Genomic DNA, 17,360 nt, shown 5'->3' with positions numbered 1-17,360 from the left:
TTCAAATATCGACATAGACTTGACTGCTAACTAAAATATCGATATAGACTGCACTGCTAAATAAAACTGCATCGTATCGAAGCCAAGAAATATGATGTTCAGATTAAAATTGAACACTGGTTTTGTTAGGTTATTTGAATATAAGCAAAGCACACACAAACTAACTGCCTAGAGAAAGGAATGCCTTCGTGGAGGACTTAATAAATGCACCTGGTTTGTTTTGACGTTACTCATAGGGAAAACCATGAAAACCCAACATTTAGCCAACTCGTTCCTCTGGGATTGAACGCGAATTATCTCGCAGCAATTATCAGGACTACTATTTCTTCTAATTGCCTTTGCAAACATCTCTGGAATCCTGAGTTACTTAAAACTATGTTCTAAGTGTAGAAGATACAACACAAGTAGGAAGGGTTTAATTACTTTATTTTTCACCTTTACATCGGTTTCCGCACTTCGGGATACAAAGACCAATACTTATAGTCGGAAACGTAAAAACAAGAACTACAAACTAACTAAATTAAGTAAGAACTAAACTCCAATGCTTTACGAAGACTAGTAACGCGAAGATTGGCCTTTTAAACTTTACGTCTGTAGTAAGCAGAATGCGGGAAACTGCAATACGTCCTCAAGTATCAAATAAAATATTTCTGGTCTTAAAGGCAGACAGCAACTGACTGAAAAGCGCGCGTGAGGTAAGGCAGCGAAAAGTCTCTCTCCCTCTCTTGGCTAAAAGCTACAACTTAAATACTTAACAGTTTGCAAGCTCAATTTGCATAACCAAACGTGTTCGCGTTTATTCTGGCCGAAATTGGAAAATAAGACAGGATAGCAAAGTTTTAAAATAAAATAAACGTTAGTAAACCTTAAAATCCTTACGCAATCACCTATCTTAACACTCACCTTCTTTTGGGACATGAATCCTTTTGAGAAATTTTAAGTGTGCAACATATTTTGATGCACACTTTTATTACAGCGTATGTGAAAAATGCCATCCCTTCATTTCGATGTATTTACGTACATGTTTCATCGTATTCCTGACAATTTCGCAAAAGGTTTTTTGTCTGCATCTTGAATGGCTGCAATGATGTTTATTTTAATTTCTGCAAAAAAGAGTCTCTGTTACTTGTAGCAAGATCCAGAGATCTTTGTTGTTGAATCTGGAGATTCAGTTGGCTTTAGATACGATTTTATCGCCAAGAAACTGCTCCAGAATCGTCACTGAGGAATTTGCTCTATTAAGTGTCATATAATCTTTTTATACCAGACAGCAGTATTAATTCCCCTACATTTAATTTCTAGACATCATCATTCTAGCTAAATCACTGCATTATTACTTTCAATCAGGGTCCCAGTTATTTGTCCCCTTAACGTGAACAATGTGCAGACAGCAATTTTGTCAAGTTGGAAAAAAGATTCGATGAATAAATACAAATTTCTAAATTTCCATGTGCGATTAACTAAGGCAAAACCATGTCCCATATGTCAAAAAGACCTAATCTAAAATAGAAATAATGTCAAGAAGGATTCTGTTTTCAATAAATATGGTCTTAGAATTCCCCATCTTTACTGCTAATTTTCTTCTGCTATCAGCAGAATATTAATCCCATGAGTTCTCTTTAATATTTTAACATCTTTCAAGAAAAAATTTATTAAACATGTATGATCGCTGATCGCTTGTTTACAAATTCTTCGTTTATGCGTAAACTTTGTTTCTTGAATTTCATTTACATGTTCTTCTTTCCTTCGTTTGGATTTGCGGTTTCACCTCGCGTCTATTAACTAAAGGACTTCTAGAGTTTAAGCTAAGAATTTACGTAAGACGTGATATGAATATTTAAACAATGGCATAGAAGAGAAGGAAACCGTTCTGTAAAAAATGGACGTTTTTTCCCTCAAATAAGAACATGTTATATAGAAAACTTTCTTTTAGGGCTTCAAATGTAATTATTCCCGTTAAATGTAATTATTCCTGATTGTATACAAATAGCAGAAATAATGAAAAAGGTATTTACATCTTTTTAATGTGAGATAGCGGAGACAATCATTTTTAAATTTTACTGAAACATTTAAAATAGTTCGACTGAATTTTAATGCTATTTAACTTAATTTATTGTACCTAATGCGGTATCTTCAGCTACAGAACTTACTCAAAATCCGTCGGTTCTTAAGTAACTATACATTTCAGTGACCTTCAACATCAGTAGGCTTCATCAATGAACGAGATTCGAGATTGAAACAAATCATTTAGTAACTGAATGGAAAGTACAAAGGTATAATTAAGAACATTATTATGTAACTTCTAAAATCTCTCAATTTTTACGTATGCTGCAAACAACGTGCACAACCTTACTCTAGTATTAAGAGAGGCATAGATATATGTATTTAGTAGTTCAAAATTGCTCCTAACTCTCAGAACCGTTTTCGAAAATCGTTTAAAAAAGTTGCAAATTATAGCATACAGTTAGTTGAAGTGTTATAGAACTAATTATGCAAGCATTTTGAACAGTGTTTCACTATCCTATTGCTGTTTCACTTTCGAATGACTTTTTAAAAGTGCTATTTTACCCAATATAACAGAAAATTTACGTTTAAGAAAAATTATTCTTTCTGAAAAATGATCCAATGACTGGCCAAGAATTCAAATCAAGCCATTACCATTTTTGAATAATAGTTTGAATTCTTCAAATTAAAAATGTTATTTATATTAATTTTACTATCGTATCAAATTCCAAATATGTAATTATAACGTAAATTAATGCTGTTTTCAAATGCTACTTTCAGCATCTCTAATGTTAATTTATTAGAGCTATTTGAAGATACTTTGTTGATGCACTCCCTGTTATTTTAGGCTAGTGACAGATTTAGACTCTATTAAATTTGTTTTATCATGTGTCATCTGTCAAGATATATCTTGAGACAGATTTAGACGGATGATATTAAATCTGTATCAAGCTTGATGCCCACAGCTATTTAGTATAAAATGTATAGCAGATTTCAAAAAGAAGATGTCACCTTGTTGCATGGTAATAAAGAAGTGGGCTGTTTTACCTTGAGCACGGATTCGGATCACGAAGAAGAAAGGCGTGGAGTGCATATTCTCTTTGCGACAATGGGGCACTTAAAATATTATTTTGCCGAGAGATTTATGGTAGGGAAAGTGAAGCGCACGAAACTGTTGGAACCGTCCACACGGGTAAGTTTTCGAACGCACATTTAATTCCTATGTCATTTTGAAACAATGCCATTTTAGAAATACTATGCATTTGTTGGCTGCCTATAACGTTAAAAAAAGTAATTTTAATTCAATAGCGATGTAATATTTATTTCTGTAAAAAATCCATGCAAATCAATTTTTACAGATTACATAGCTTGAAGCATTTTCTGGAGTTACAATCCTTTACAATAAAATCAAAATCATTTGAAATATATATAGATTTGAAGTAAACATTTTGAATGTCTCAACCATTTTTTGGAATGAAATCTGTGTTAAATATCTTTATAGAGTTTTTTTCAGCAATATTGTATTTGAGGTTTCCTCAAGAAATAGCTGCACGTTTATTTAAAGGCAAATACCTCTAGTCAGAATAGACCAATAGCATTAGTTTTTTTTTTTCCACGATCTCTAAGCGCTGCGGCATAACCGCAAATCATCCCACAAAAGTGAAAGACATGTACTCTTGAAAAGTGACACGAAAGAAAGGAAATAAAAAGACTCTGCGCAGATTTAGTCCCACAAAATAGGAATTTCATCCAAGAATGTCACCATAGAAATTCCCGCCCTTACTGGAGAGAAGAAAGTGAAAAAAATAATAATAATAATAAAATTCCAACTGCTCCTCCTTTCATTAAATTTATGGAGTGCCGTGGATGGGTGATTAAGGCCCAGGATAGTGGAGGGCTATTCCGCTACTGCGGCATCTCATGAGAATTCCGATGCCTTTCCTATTACTCTCCGTAAAAAGCTTCGAAATTATTTTTAACGGAGCCCACACCTCGGTGACTATAGAGAATAACGATAGAGATCATTTACTTTAGCTAGATTTAAAAAAAGGAAAAGAAAAACAAGGGCCATTGCATGAAATGGGTGTAGATTAGGACATTGGATATTCTCGCCCATTTTATTAAATCTCTCCAGAGATCTGGAGAATTTTATCTAACTTAATGCGTATTTAACCATCGATCTACAATGTTTTCTTCTTTTTTCGGGAGGGGGGGGGGCTTCTGGATGTTTCGCTTCCTAGAAGGCAATGGGGATGCCTTCAGTGTCTTTAATTTGAAAATGAAATACTGATAAGTAGTAAACTGCTGCTAGTGAGAAAAATTTTTGAAGAGATAGCTCAAACAGTAGACTCAATTTAAAATGTTCAATTTCATACCGAAGCCCTTAAAAGTATGAGAAGGAACGGAGAAAAACAATATGTCAATACAAGGAGCGACATTCAAAATATTTATCAAATTTCATACGTCTATAATTATGAAGTTTCTAATACCTGGTGATTAGTGACATACCAAAGTAATGGCAAAATGTTTACGGCCTGCCTCGCACTCTATAAATTATAGAGTTTTAGTCTAAAAGAAATGTACGTATTTGAAGTTTTCCATAAAATATAGTTTTAATAGTAGGACTGAAATATATACGCGATTTGAAGAATATATCCTGAAGTTTTTCATGACTAACTTGCAAATGTTCTACATCTGAATACATTTGTAACAAGGCAGATATTGATGCGATAGTCGAGATCTTCCCAAACACGGTTAAAATGATCCATGTCAATAATCACAGCAGCTGCTGTGATGCATTCTTTAAGGTCGACCAAATTTGTAAGAAAAGAACGAACAGAAACTGGAACCTTCGTGCATCCCCAGAAAAACTACATCGACGTTAAATCCAGAATTTGTCATGGCCAACATACCAGTGCCACTTTCTGGTCTGTTTAACAACTAATCCAACTCCGTGGTAGATTTTCGTGCATACCATGTTCTAAAATAACGCTATGCAACGTGGCATTGTTTTTGTTTGCATATTCAAGTACACAAAAGGCACTTTCCTACTTCGACTGACGACAAGAGCGTCCACATGATGCTGAAGGCATGACAATCAATGAAAGAAAATTGTCATAAATACGAAAATTACCTCTCTAAAACGGCTCTGAATGTTGGAGCAATTACTTCACGATTTATAAGCATTTAATATATCTATTTCGTTTCAGTTAGCCTTATAATATGTGATTTCCTATAGGAACATGAGCAATCCAGAGGTGATGCTCAAATCTCAGTTTCGCTAATGCATATCGTTCAGCATTGAACTCGCAGCTGCATAAACAATATTTAGCAATAACAAAGTATGTGGGATAGTATTTCAGTTTTCCAAATGCTATCATTTTCAACAAACGTATAGAAACTCAAAACTAGCATTGCTGCTACTGTGCCAGTAAGAAAAGACTCTCTGAAGAGAATAGGAGTTGATTTCGAACATGAGCACGACATTCTCTATTTTAGCTATGAGAATTTACACATACGATTCTAATACAAGAATAAAATCTGCACAATATTCCTCTTATTGGATGGCCAATCAGTGGTATAATAGTTAAGACCGTTGAATGGTAGCGCGATCCAAACTTGAATCCCTGAGAACCTGTTGTCAGTTGGGTGCTTTCGTTGTTTTTTCCATGTGTAACCAGCCAATTTTCATTAGAAATCCAGAAGGCATCCACACCTTAGGCAGATTGCGCTTTTTTTACGTATTAAAACAAAACCATCTTGATTGATATATCACCGGCCATTTTTTCGGAGTAAATTTTAAAATGTCTAGCCACTTGAAATTTAATTTCGAATAAAACTGTGCATTCATAAGTAGATGAAAATGTAAATTTTGTACCGGACATTTCAGATAGAGAAGCTGTAGATCGAATTATAATGGGAAGCTATTTTAATAACTGCAAGAGAATATAGCGTAGAAAAAAATAAAAATAATCCTCCTCCAAAATAATACATCGATATACAGAGACAGAATGTCGTTGAATTTGAGATGAATATCATAATTAGAATAATGGACGCTTAGAGTAAAAAGTTTTCTAACGAACCGCATTTTTTCAAAAATAACATTGGTAACATAACTGGAATCAATGCGCTCTTTACTTTATTAAAATTATTTGTACTTATGACATAATAAAAAAACTATCACTTTCGCACAAAACTTTGCAAAGAACCCAAAAAAAAACTCTTCTCTTTTTTTTTAATTTCGCTGTTTAAGCAATTATATTAATGGTTCTGAATTCTTTTATTTATTTCGAATTAATAAAATCACATTTCGTTCTCTAAACAGAAAATATTAAGTATGTATTTAGTTGACTTAATCGAACTAACTATATTTTCTGCTACTATTAAATTTATCATGCAATTTTATTTTCGTTATAGTTAAGAATAATTTCTCTATTTTCCATGTATCCGCAAATGTAGCTATCGGGATTATTTGTAATTTTTCCTTCAGTCTTGGTAAAATTAATTAATTATTTTTTATGCTTTTAATAGTTTGGTTGATTTAAAAAGTCAAAACATAATGCAGTTAAATGCATGATTTTTAGATGCCATTTCCAGGAAAACAGCACTATATGTAAAATATATTCTATCGTAAAGGCATATCGCAGAAGATTTACATTGTTTGAAATACAAATAACATTAAACAAGTTTTAGCATTTTTCATGCAGTAAAAATCTTCAAATATGAGAGAAATCCCCATTCCCCAAAACTTCGTGCAGGATATATTTTCTGAACATATACTATGGTTACAATAGCGTTTTATGAATCTTGATACAAGTGCAAATGATATTTCCATATTCAAAATTCATTTGACTTCTATCAGACCTTCAACTGGAAGTGATTGATTTGCAAAATGATATGTTAAAAATGATGTTTAAAGAAAAAAAATCTAATTTAAATCTTTAAATATTTTTCGGAAGATAAATACGCTACTTAAAACCATATGTTCGGGAATGGTATGCTGGTATTTGGGAGTAATGCGGAAAGACATTCTCGAAAACGAAGTACTATGTGAAATCGTTGTTCAGATTAACATTAACAGGTGACCATTTGCAAACAACTATAATGGTCGGAAGTACTAATTTCGAACTGCAGTGACATGGAATATTTTCTTAGAAAAAACAATTGCGTTTCCCGCATTCGAAATTTTAATCTAAAATATGTTTGCTGACCTCTATTATGCAACATGTTTAATTAAATTATGTCATAAAAGGTATTAAAACAACATTTATCAATTATAATAGATCATATTTACATGTGTTTCCGTCTTTTGTGGCCTTAGTATCTGTGGAAGTCTTGGTAGGTATTATCCGTGAATACGGATTTACTACTATATCCCACCCTTGAATTATCCCTGGGTATCAGTTACTGTAGTACATATCTGAAAATTTACTATATTATGGATTTTAAATTCAATCTAAAAAACTGTTGGCAGTACCATTAGTTTAAACATTGCTAAAAACACCGAGTACATAAATATAATTTATTAAATAAGAAAAATTAAGAATAAAATAATAACGGAACCAGCCTTTTTCACGTCAGAAAATCAATCCATTTGATAGTGAAACTAATCTAAGATGCTCTATCATTCAAGCGTTTTAATCACTCCATCACTGATTGGCCAATGTGAATCTAATTCGCAAATTAAAAATCAAATTCCACAGGTTCAAACGAAACACGTGCCCTAGCCCTTCGTTTTCAGCTGGGTCTCCAGATCATTCTACAATATTTAAAATATGTGCAATACTATGTACCTTTCAGTTCTGTTTAAGGAAAAACAACCTAGCAGGAATAAAATGTCAAACTTCGTATTTTATTTCTTAAGCCTTTCTTTAAATTCTGGATCATTGACATTGCTAAGAAATACAATCTAAAAAAACAGCTACGATTTTTCATTTAAAATTACGTATCAGTAAATTATGACATATAGTGGACGACATGATATGATTTTTTTAAACAAATCAAAAATTAAATTTTTATATTGGCTAAATGAAGATGACAACTGAATGACCCATCCCATTTTCCATGATTGAAAAAAACTGAAATTTTCAACATTGCATTTCATTTATATACTTGATTATTGAAATGGTTATTAATTTAATTTAGTATGTCATATCTTTGTAACTTTACTTTGGACTTAGTATGTCTTAACTTTGGACTTAGTATGTCATATCTTTGTAATTTAATTAACGCAGCAAAATCAAAAAAGAAAAAGAAAAAAAAAAAAATGGAACATCCCCCCCCCCCATTTTCTTTCAAAGGCGTGAGGTTGGGAAGAAAAAAATAATAATAATAATAATTAAAAAAAAAAAAAAAGATCTTGGTTTGTACAATATACGCAAAATTTAAACCGCGAAATCAAAATGCATAAGAAAAGTAAAGTCAACTTCTATTTACACAACTTCGCATCAAAAACATTGAAATTATAAGGTTATTTCGTGAAATACATTATATGAAACGTGAGCAACGTTTGTTCCTAAACTACGTAGAAGAAGCTTACAGGAGAGGGCTAGATGACGTAACTACTAATAGATCTATATCAGACTACTGACCTACTTAATAAAACTGTTAAAAAAAACTAGAAAAATTTCAAATCATAAACTAGAAGGATTAATTTCTAAGAGACAGGAGAGATTTGTGGTATGAAAAAAAAATTCTAGCCATGTATTTAATACAACAAAGTTGAGCGTCGCCAGGATACATTATGGCAACACTTATTTTCATGAGCAGAATCAATATTACTTGTTATAAAAATTCCCAAATCTCATCTGAAGTTTGAAATTATATTAATTTTTACCATTATTCCATCATTTTGTTTTCAGATTCCTGTTATCTTATTCAGATTGTCTGAATTTCTAAAATCCGTTCGACTTTCGTAATAAAGACTTTGATCAAAGTCCTAGGAGTAATTCAACAATTTAGGAGTTGTTATACACTGCCGAACAATTTTTGGCAATCTCTTGTCCGTGCCGTCTAAATCACACCCAATGTGGTTCTAGAAAATTCCTTTGTTCGCGTACTCAGCGTTATTCCCGATTATTTAAGTGAGAGCTTATACGGCAGACGTAAAAATACGGGAGTTTATTTCCTCAGCCGGAGTTCCGGCATGAAATTGGCATTTGCCGATTTTCAAGAAAATAATGACCTTCTGTTCGCCGAGTCGTAAATGTGCCCAGACGGTTTTATAGCCTGATAAACGAGTGGTGGGAATTTCCTGTGGAAGTATATTCCCGTGGAGCACCGTTATCGATTTCTGAAATTTATAGATGTCTCGAGTTTTCGCGCCTTTTATCGTTGAATCGTTTTCGCATAAAGCGAAATGCCAGTCACTTTGATGTGAGTAAGTACAAACAGGGAATCGAGGTGCCACTTAACAGAGTACCTGACACGTCTTTTAGCCCCATGTGACACTTTGCGATTCTATCCGTGGAAGATGAAGTTTCGAACACAATCGAAGGCAGCTTAATCCATCCATTCACCTATCAATAGAACGAATTAGTAACCTGTAACTCAAACACTGTGTAGAATATATTGGTATTTTCCCTAGCATGCACAAAAGAACCAAAATTTAGGTGTTTCTTGAATATATCTTTAATTTTATGTTTTAGGAAGAATGAAATTAAGTTATTGGATGCATGAAACTGATTACGGCAGCGGGTTGAAGTGCAGAATGATGAGAAAGCTTTTTCCCCTTCACTTTCTAAATAATTATTTATGTACTTCATCGGAAATAAATGCGGAAAGTAACATTAATATATATGTATATGTACTTGATCAGGATAAGAATAATTTAATTAAATACCCCTGTTACCAAGCGACAAAGGAACACTAGTTTAATTCGTTACTTTTGGCTAAAACGACTAAATCAGATTTTACATAATAAAGATTTCCCCCAAAAGTAAGCAAATGACTTTAATGGTTATCTGAAAAGAATAAATAACCAGGCAGCATATCTGACTGACAAGTGCAATATCCATGCTTCGCAGAGATCCCACTTCCGACAGCACGCACTTGGGAATGCAGTTCCTTATAACTATACATGATTAATAGCTGATTTAATTTTCAGAGGAAATGTAACATATTCTCCACAAAAATTTCTGTCATTACAAAGCTCTAGTTATGAGTCAGAATACAGAAATCGTTAAAGAATAAATATCAGAAAAACTTGAATGTTATTAAAGAGTCACTGGAATTCAAATGCTTCTGATGTGTGCCCGGAGCAATAAAGATAAAGAAACCGGAAGTAATGGCACCGGAAAACAGAAAACGAAAATAATGGCACTGAAAAGAAATCTCGTCAAATAATGGCGTCGATCCCAGATGGGAAAAAATAGCCAAATTTTAAGTTAACTGGCATAGCCATACGGTGGCGTAGCTAGAGCTTTTGTCTCCCGTATAGGTCTTTGAATTTGTCGCCTGAGGAATTTCTTGAATTTGCCAAACCTCTTGATATACTACAAACAAATAACTACGAAAAAAGATCAAAAGGACATTTAGAGAATTTAAACTTTATATTTATTTTTGAAAAAAAAAACTTTAATTCCAACATTATTATTATTATTTTGCTTCTTTCTTCATAAAAACAGCAATGATGTTGTAAAGGCCTATTTAATTGCTCCATTTGCTGTTATCTAAACTATACAGATTTCTTAATGCAATATACGTTTATAGTTCCTAAATATTACTTCTTAAATAATTTGTATTTAGAAAATGCTTCTCAGAGTTAGCAGTACTCACAGCAAATAAGTGGAAAGTTGTTTGGAACATTGTTCTGAAGACTGACTTTTAAAATAAACATAACAAATTTAAAAAGAGCATCCTTCCATATTTCTGTTCCGATTTCAGTAATACGTAATAACGAAACTCAGTTTAATTTCTTCGTTTAAGTAAATTACATAGTGCTGTTTGAGAAATCCCATTTCCAAAGCTGTTTATCTTTGGATGCATTTGCTAAACGTATCATAACATTTCAGAAATTTATCTTTTTCTTTCAGGCTTAAATTACTTCGTTTAGGCATTTTTGACATATTATGAGCCATGCACTCAGAAATTAAAAATTTCTTCTAGTGATTTGTTTAAATCCAAAATTCCCATTTCTTTCCAGCAGGAAGATTACACTTTCGGCTGTCAAGTCTACCTTTCTCTCCAGTTGTCTCACTTTTGTCTGACAGGAACTAGGGAAGTGTACCCAGGATGTCTTGGTTCTAACTACACTTGCTGAAATTTCTGCTAAACCAGTTTCATTGAAGTACTACATAACTGAAAGATAAATGAATGAACTGTAAACAGCTTTTAAATCTGGCTTTTCTCACCTATTAACACTTTACACCGGATCTGAATAATCAAAAATTTGAACGCTATAAGCGGCTGAGTTTATTAACCATTGAGTTAAATAAGCGGTAGGCACATTATATGCATATATATATGTGTGTGCAGTGAGAATCACATGAGAATTAGTAGCCGATGCCTGATAGCAATTAAGACAGCATATTAATTAAAAACATCTTGATTATGGTAATGTACACCCAACACAGATTAACAAAAATACTGTTAAGACCATCAAATCAATATTACCAGTATTGTTCTATTGTCATTTATAGAGTTCATCAAATCCTTTCAAGATCTAAACTTTTTCCTGCAGAAATAGAATTTCCTTATTTTGCAATGTTTTTTCCTAACATGTCGCAATAATTCTCAGTCTTCGTCAAAATGTCGTGCATTGTCTTTAGCACTATCTTGATCAAGGTATAATATGCACAGAGTATTCATAACTTTCTACAGCACTCTTACTGGTTTCCTGAAAACAAGGCAGCGACGTCACATTTTACAAGCCGTTATATTTGCAATACTTTTATTTTTCTTTGGGGCTTTTATATTTGTAAAAAAATATATTACATTTACATATAATGTTACATCCAGTAGCGTGCCATCGTTGCACTAGAGGGTCTAGGTTAGTTCCTAACCATTTTTAATAATCATATTTCCCAACAAAGTTTTACCTTCCATTTAGAAATTCTAAAAAGAAGTAAATTTTCCCTGATTCTTGTGCTCTATTTGAATGTAATCAACTGTTCATTCACACTGGAGAAGATCGGTTACTTTGGTCGTGTTCGTGAGCAGCACGTGACCATATGGTAGTGCCTGACACCCAATGTTTTACCTGCTCCCAAACTCCAAGCATTTTTCTCTTTTGTAAACCGAGTGATATGGGAAAGTTTACTACTATGAGATTAGCTATAGTATTCTCGGAAGACAGGATGTACGTTCCGTTGTTTAAAAATAGTGGACTGTAAATTGACTTAATATTACTTCAGTATAGAACCCAAGAAACCTCAGAGTCATAACGTTGACCGAAACTTCTTTATTGGCTTTCACACAATAAGTTGGTTGAGGAACGGCGAAGACCACATTGAAACCTCAGACTTCAGTAGCGGCTTACCACACAAACTCAGAAGAAACTCTGCTTAGTTGAAACTCCAGTAATTCTCAGCAACCCCAAAGCTCTAAACGCGAGCTTTAAAAACCTAACAAATTTGCGTCTGCGCCTCTCCTCGGTACAAAGAAAGAAATACAGTTTGCATAACATCGAACATACCCCCAGCCTTGAAGTCCCAAGGGGGTTCAAACAATAAATTTAAACTGTTGAACTGCATAAACCTGAAAATAAAAATTAAAGTCTCTAAATCAGGAATTAAATGGCAAAGCACATAGCTTTGCTATAGGTCGTTTTATTTCACCATTTGAAGTGCGTAAACTCCCCACTCGAACTTTCTCATCAACACCAGGATACACTTTAGTAATTCTACCTAATTTCCAACATAGCGGAGGTAGATTTTCGTTCTTAATAAGAACCATATCACCAACCTTCAGATCTTGTTGGAACTTGCACCACTTGGGTCTCTGCTGCAACCTAGGTAAATACTCACTGCTCCATCTCTTCCAGAAATGTTGAAATAACCTTTGCACGTTCCTCCAACGATCACTGCAGCTCATGGTTTCTTGAATTTGGTTAGATTCTGGAATAGCGCTTAAAGCCGCTCTGGTTAAAAAGTGTCCTGGTGTTATCGCCTCCAAGTCGCTACAATCACTTGAAGCTGGTACCAAAGGCCTAGAATTAAGACAGGATTCAATTTGGGTTATTAATGTCAAAACTTTCTCGTATGTTAAAGTGTTCCTAAACATCTTTTTAAGTGATGTTTCATAGACTTGATACCCGCTTCCCAAAGCCCTCCAAAATGAGGGGCAGAGGGAGGATTAAATAACCATTTAATATTTTCTGAAGAATTATAACCCTGTAGCTGTTCATCACGTTGAACAGTAGAAAAGGCTTTCCTTAATTCTTTATTAGCTCCTATAAAATTCGTTGCACAATCACTGTGAATTTCACACGGTTTGCCTCTATGAGCTATAAACCGCTTAAGAGTCGCGAAGAAAGATTTTGTTGAAAAATCTCTAACTAATTCTAAGTGTATTGCTCTTGTAGTAAAACAAATAAATAGACATACGTAACACTTAAAGATTTTGACTCATCTACCAGGACGATATTTAACGTTAAATGGTCCTGCTAAATCAATCCCTACACGAGAAAAAGCTCTACTTTGAGTAACCCTTGAAGCGGGTAAATCTGCCATTAGCTGAGTTGCAGTTTGCGCTCTAACTCTACGGCAGATAACACATTGGTTTATACACTTTCTTATAATATCTCTAGCATTCACAATCCAAAATCTATGTCTTATGACAGAAGTGAGTAGCTGCGTACCTGCGTGAAGATACGTGTCATGATAATGCTTAATAATTAATCGCGTAATATTGTGATTCTTAGGTAAAATCATAGGATGTTTCTGATTATTTGAAACTGTAGAGTTTCTGAGCCTTCCGCCTACACGCATTATTCCTGCGGAATCCAAGAAAGGACTTAAAGACAGTAATTTACTTGATGTCTTCAAGGGTTTACCAGATTCTAAATAAAATAATTCTTCTGGAAATTCGGCTCTTTGTACAATCCTAACAATCATAGAAGTAACTTCACAGAATTCTTCAGTAGATAAATAACCCTTTATACGCTCTGTAGGTAACTTACTAAAATTATTTCTGAATCTTAAACACCACGCTAACACTCGACATAACTTTAGCCATGATGAAAATCTCGAAAACACACTAGGCTCTTCAAATTTGGAAACATTTGAACTGAAACTCTTTTTCAATTCCTTCAACATAACCTCACCCTCTAATTCTACACTTGAATTTTGCTGTACATGAATTAGGGATTCGTTCAACCACTGCGGTCCCTTCATCCCTAACTCACATTGTAAGAATTCTGATGGAATAAAACCTCTGGTCCACAGTCTGCAGGATTTTGTTTCCCAGCAACATAATTCCATTGAATACCTGGAACAGCTTCCTGGATTTTTGCAACTCGATTTGCCACAAAAGGTAGCCAACGGCGAGGTTCGGACGAAACCCATGCCAATGTAACCCGCGAGTCGGTCCATGCGTAAATATTGTTAATAGGCAGTTCTATGCATGATAATACTGCATGTAAGAGGTTGGTTAAAAGTAACGCAGCACACAATTCTAGTTTCGGAAGAGACTGGGTTTTTAAGGGCGCTACTCTGGTTTTCGATGTCAGAAGGTTGACTTTGACTGACGAATCAAGGTTGATAGTTCGGAGATAGATGACTGCACAATAAGCCTTTTCTGAAGCGTCGCAGAAAGCATGGATTTCTATAACTACTACCTTCGGACTCAAGACATACCTTGGAAATTGTAAGCTTGAAAGTAAGGGCAATTCTAGATAGAAACGCTTCCATTTTCTACTTATTCTCTTATCAACGAGTTCATCCCAACCCAGCTGTAAGTTCCATAACTCTTGTAATAATATTTTCATGTATATTATTGTTGGCGCTAACCATCCCATTGGATCAAAGATTTTGGCTAAAATAGTCCTCTTAGTAAACTCTTTATCACTTATTTGCATACTGAAAAATAAAATGTATCAGTAGGGTTGTTCCAATTAATTCGCAATACCTTTACTTTCTTGTCACTGGTTATTTCAAGAGAAATACTGGATTCTCGTAAGCACTCGGGAATATTCTCTAAAATAGCTGAACTGTTTGAAATCCACTTCCTTAAGCGGAATCCACCCCTTTTCATCATTTCATTCAACTGCTGAACTAGAACATTCGCTTCCTCTTCACTTTGTGCCCCTGAAAGCAAATCATCAACAGAAAAATCACGAAGGGCAATTTTTGATGCTAAAGGAAATCTCACTTGTTCATCTAATGCAAGTTGTTTCATTACTCTAGTAGACAAATATGGCGCACAGGCAGTCTCATATGTAACTGTCACTAATCTAAATGTACTTAAGGGCTCACTAGGACCATCCCTCCAAAGCATTCGTTGCCAATTTGTATCTTTTGGGTGGACACGAATTTGTCTGAACATTTTCTCTACATCGGCACATACTGCAATTTTGTGAGTTCTAAACCGTAGAAGAATTGGAAACAGCTCTTGCTGAACTCTTGGCCCAAGCATCAAAATATCATTTAATGAAAGATCCGATGTCGTTTTAGCTGAAGCATCGAAAACAACTTTCAGTTTAGTCGTAGTACTTGATTCCTTTAATACGCCATGATGAGGCATGTAATACATAGAGTCAATAAGAATCTCTCCCTCAGGCACTCCCTCCATATGTCTCAGCTCAAGGTATTCCCTCATGAAATCCTTAATCTGTTCATATATCTGAGGCCTTTTTAGAAGTGAATTTTCTAAAGATTGGAATCTACGCATAGCTAATTGTCTGGAATCTCCAAGCTGAGAAAGCGGAGAGTGAAACAGTAATTTCACAGTATATACCCCACTTTCCTCTCTCGTATATGTAGATTTGAAATAATCTTCACATGCTCTCTCTGATTTAGTAAGCATGTCACACGTAGGTACAGTATCCAATTTCCAAAAGTCAGACAGCATCTGATCAGTTTCCACTTGTATATTATTCACATATATAGTAGGATTAATTTCTGTTGAATTATTCACACTACCTGAAATAATCCATCCTAGTTCAGAACGAGAAGTTACCGGTTTACCTCCTTCGCATTTAATTATTTCTTCCTTAAAAGAGGTAAGGCAATATCTACGCCTAAAAGTATATCAACAGGCCCACTTTTGTAAAATGTTGGATCTGCTAACATTAAATCTTTATATTCCTCAACGTACTTCTTATCCAATGTAAAATGCGGCAAAGTTCCAATAATTCTATTGATTATAAATACTGGTGTTTTAAATGACACTTTCGCCGTAAAATGCGGAACGAAGTTTATTTCCGTAATTCCATTAGTTTTCGTATCCAAAGACCCTAAACATGAAATAAAAACTTTCGCATTTCTTCTTGCTAACGCTAGCCTTTGTACACAATCTTCTGAAATCAGGCTTGCTTGACTGCCAGGGTCAAGGAGGGCTCTACACAATTGGTATTCACCCGATGAATCTAACACTTTAATAACAGCCGTACATAATAAAACTTCACGCTGAAAATTAAAGTCTGAAACACAAGATTTAATTACTGGACTAGAACTTGCGATATTCTTCCCTGACCCAGCCGCTTGAGCGCGAGGTTCTCGCTCAGGAAAAAATGGCTTAGCCGTCACTGATAACTCATTCGAACTGTTCGTAACTCCTTTACGTGCCTTTGGTTCATTTTGAACTCTTTCGAAATGCAGTAGTGTGTGATGATTTTTAAAGCAATTTTTACATTTATGTGTACTTCTGCACTCGAAAGCTTTATGATTTGAAACCAAACAATTAAAACAATCATTATTTCTCTTGACAAAATTAACGCGTTCCTAAACATTCAGATTTAAAAATTTATTACATTTAAAAACTGTATGACCGGCTTTACAATACGTACACTGCGCGCGAATCTCTGAAGCCAATGAAGTTAATTTGTCTTTTGTAACTTATTTTTTAACACCTTGCGTTTTACCTGCTTGCAAGGTTCTGGCATGAGATTTCAAGAACTCTAACAGCTCATTAAGTGTTGTTAGTTCCTCACTCTTTAATGTTCTTTTCCACCATCCTCTCGTCGAAGAATCCAATGTAAACTGTACTATAAACATTAAAATAGTATCCGCGAATTGCTCCCCTTTGAATTCTAGATTTTCAAACGAACATACACATTCTCTTACAGTTTCTACTAACGCTAATATCTGACTAGGAATTTCAGCTTGTAAATGTGATAAATACAAGATTTTCTTTAATAACGATGAAATTAATTCTCTCTTATGTGAAAATCTTTGACACAATAAATGCCACGCTAATTT

The 17,360-nt window shown here is 34.2% G+C and overlaps 1 protein-coding gene across 1 annotated transcript in view; it reads left to right on the top strand.

Annotated features, from left to right (window-relative positions):
* LOC118199035 (hemicentin-2-like) overlaps positions 1-17,360 on the top strand; it is a gene marked incomplete at its 5' end in the record, with an annotated part of 837,377 nt that overhangs the window by 563,874 nt on the left and 256,143 nt on the right. The gene's annotated exons all lie outside the window — the stretch shown is intronic.

Source organism: Stegodyphus dumicola, chromosome 1, assembly GCF_044657685.1.
Source record: "Stegodyphus dumicola isolate Sdum_Otavi_A_Nest chromosome 1, ASM4465768v1".
NCBI classification, from domain to species: Eukaryota; Metazoa; Arthropoda; class Arachnida; order Araneae; family Eresidae; genus Stegodyphus; species Stegodyphus dumicola.
This window is presented reverse-complemented; position numbering and strand designations above follow the sequence as displayed.